Source organism: Monopterus albus, unplaced genomic scaffold (assembly GCF_001952655.1).
Source record: "Monopterus albus unplaced genomic scaffold, M_albus_1.0 scaffold481.1, whole genome shotgun sequence".
Classification (NCBI taxonomy): domain Eukaryota; kingdom Metazoa; phylum Chordata; class Actinopteri; order Synbranchiformes; family Synbranchidae; genus Monopterus; species Monopterus albus.
This window is the reverse complement of record NW_018128361.1, coordinates 63,983-67,137: the sequence shown is the minus strand read 5'-3', so window position 1 is coordinate 67,137 and position 3,155 is coordinate 63,983.

Here is a 3,155-nt window from a genome sequence, read left to right as displayed (position 1 = left end):
TTCAAATTGGGTTTGAATGGACAGTTGAAGAACTGAATGACTGCATGATGATTAACAGCCAAGAAGTCTTACAAACAAAATAAGTTATCATTGTATTACAGAACAACCCAGAGAGTTGGGTTGTTGTTGTTGTTCCAGTCATATCGCAACAACTATTAGATGGGTTGGCACAAAACACTCTACATGACTAATCACAGTTACTAGGGGATGAAGTTACACACTTTGATGATCACTTGAGATTTCATGTCACACCACCAGCTGGCTGACATTTCTGATTCTGTTTTGACAACTATAGCTTAGTACAGATGATACTTCCCCTTATTTTCATCATCATGAGACCAAAATTTTCACTTATTCAACAATAATCTTGACATTAACACAATGAATTGATACAAACTCAAATACATTTAATACAATTGTTGTTCCCAGACAATGCATCCTATCCTAAGTACTTTGACATAGCAGATACTACACCTGGTTAACACTGTCATCATGAGCATCAAGGCTAAATGACAAGGCAAAATGGACAACTGTCCAAGAGTCCCGAACCCCCAGAGGCCCCAAAAGCCCCAGGTGAACATCATTTTGGTCTATCATATCATTTGGACCTACATAATTTTGGTGTAAATGTGTTCAATATGTGTACCACTGATGTGCAATATCATCACTGAAGGATCTTCCAATCTGTCTCGTGGACCTGGTTTTAACAAGTCATTTAACCCAAAACAACAGTGTATGTTGTTTGTCTATAGTTTCAAATAGACATATTGGAACATGTTGCAGGCATCAAATTCAAAAGTGAATATTTGCAAAAAACAATAAAGTTTATTAGTTTGAACATTAAATATCTTGTCTTTTTGGTCTATTCAATTAAATAGAGTCAAAAAGGATTTGCAAGTCAATGTATTTTGTGTTTATTTGTGTTTTACACAGTGTCCCAAGTGTCATTGGAATTGGGGTGTGTAAATGATTGTCAGAAAAGTGTGAACATTTCCCATCTGTATTCCCTGAAGTCCAAATGAACATGGAGTATTCTAGTTATGGTTGAGCAGTTGTCAAAAATACAAAGGTGTTGAGTTTATTCTCCTTTAAGAGGCTGGAACAAGGTGTTCTTTTGCCTTTATTCATAAGCCCAAAAACTTAAACAATGAATTAGTTGTCAAACTTGTTACCTGTCAATCAATTATTAAACTACTAATTTCAGGTCTAGAGTACTGGCTGGTTTCTGGATGCCTGGGGATATAATTAAACTGCCATGACTCCTCAGGAGGTTAATCCAGCCATGGTAAGATTTCTGATGTCATTAATTGGCAAGGACAAATGACCTACATGGACATTTAGAATGGAGAACTTGTCCTAGCCAGTTATGTTGTTTATTTGTTTTAAATCACAAATACATCAAACATCAATAAACAAAAATTTAGTAAGTTTATGGAGTACTGACTTGGGCTACATAATCTGGCTCTTCCCATACCTGTAATCTGGCAAAACATGAATGTACTGATGTGGTTGGTTCCACTTTGCTTTTCCACTGCACTTTTCCCTTTGTCAGTCACTGTACATGAGGGCAGGACTGAGCTCCTCACACACACAGCTGAGCAGAGAGCATCAAGTCAATGATCATAATTCTCGTTAAGGTGCAACAAAATTTGACTGTATGAGCAGTTTATCAAACACCTATAGCACAAGCAGAACACAGACTTGCAGAAATGTGACATCTTTGCCCACAGTTAACTCACTGAAGTCCGTTTGAACACGAGAACAATTTGCCCGTGAACTGGTGGGACTTGTTAAGTACCGCCTCCCGAGGAGTGCCGAAAATTAACTATTGGGAGCTTGCCTCAAAAATGGGGTGGAGGGCATTAGAAACAAAAGAACTCAGCGCAAGGGGTATAAGTTCCATTACGGGTTGGATAGTTCCTACCGTGGAAAAGCCTTGTGACCTCTGTTGGTCACATTGATGTGCTTGTGATGTACCAGGATGTGAAATGTCTTATTTACCATTACAGCTCAGTCAGCTGTATCCAGCATAATTTTTACACTGAAGTCGTAAGTGTAGAGGCTTGGAAATAGTGATGAAAAAAAATAGACACCCCTAAAATTTTATTTTCTTACTGTACTATTTCATTTTTACTGTTGACATTCATTTGGTTCCTATGACATCTCTTTTGAGCTGGGCATATTTCCTATATTGGCCAGTAGATGGTGCATGATGCGCAGAAGTGGTAGAGAGTAGGCTTGGGGCACGCCAGAGGAAGAATCATTCCTCTCGTGTGAAATAAACCTGCTGAAGCGTGTCCCCTGTGTACCCTCTATCCCAGGTTGGTAAACACTGAATGTTAAGAGTTAGATGCAAACGGTAGGAGTTGTAAGGTGTCAGAGATGATATTGGTTCATGTGAGGTAGGGTGAAATGGGTTTTGTGGAGGAATTTTGAGTTAACAGCGAAACGTGTTGTAAGATAACCTGCTAATGCTAATGGTCAATTTAGGGGGATACTATGGGGAGAGAAGCTAACCCAATGTTACAAGGAGCCTTTTGAATAGTACAGTTAATACTTTAATGAAATGGTTTCATGCAGTTTGACATTTGCTGGTTTTATTCGTCACTATGTGCACATTTTCGGTTTATTACCAAACCAGAAATGGCGGTCACGTTCCAGTTTAAAGGGGAACAGCGCCACTTCAAGGACATTGTAAATTACAGTATATATTAAGCCGATTAATTCGATGTACATGATGTTCCATGGGTTGCTGTTAAAAATATAAACATTTGTACAAGTTTAGAAACCACCCAGTAGTTCATTTGGTGTTGGGGGTGAATTGTTACTTTGGATCAAAATGACATTAGTAAATTTGTAAATGAACATGATTGTGTGAATAGTAAGTGTGTGTTTTCTTGTGATGTGGTTAGGTGAGAGAAAGTAACAGAGTTAACTAACTATGGCCACATGGACATTGGACTGGGTTAAGGCCATTCAGTTATCTAGTCATGTTAACATGTGAATAAGAGAGAGAATCATTCCTCTCGTGTGAAATAAACCTGCTGAAGCGTGTCCTCTGTGTACCCTCTATCCCAGACACATGCCCTCTGAATCCCAGAGGAGCAACATAAGCTTTCAAAATGAATAACTTTTAATTAAAAAACAAGACTGTA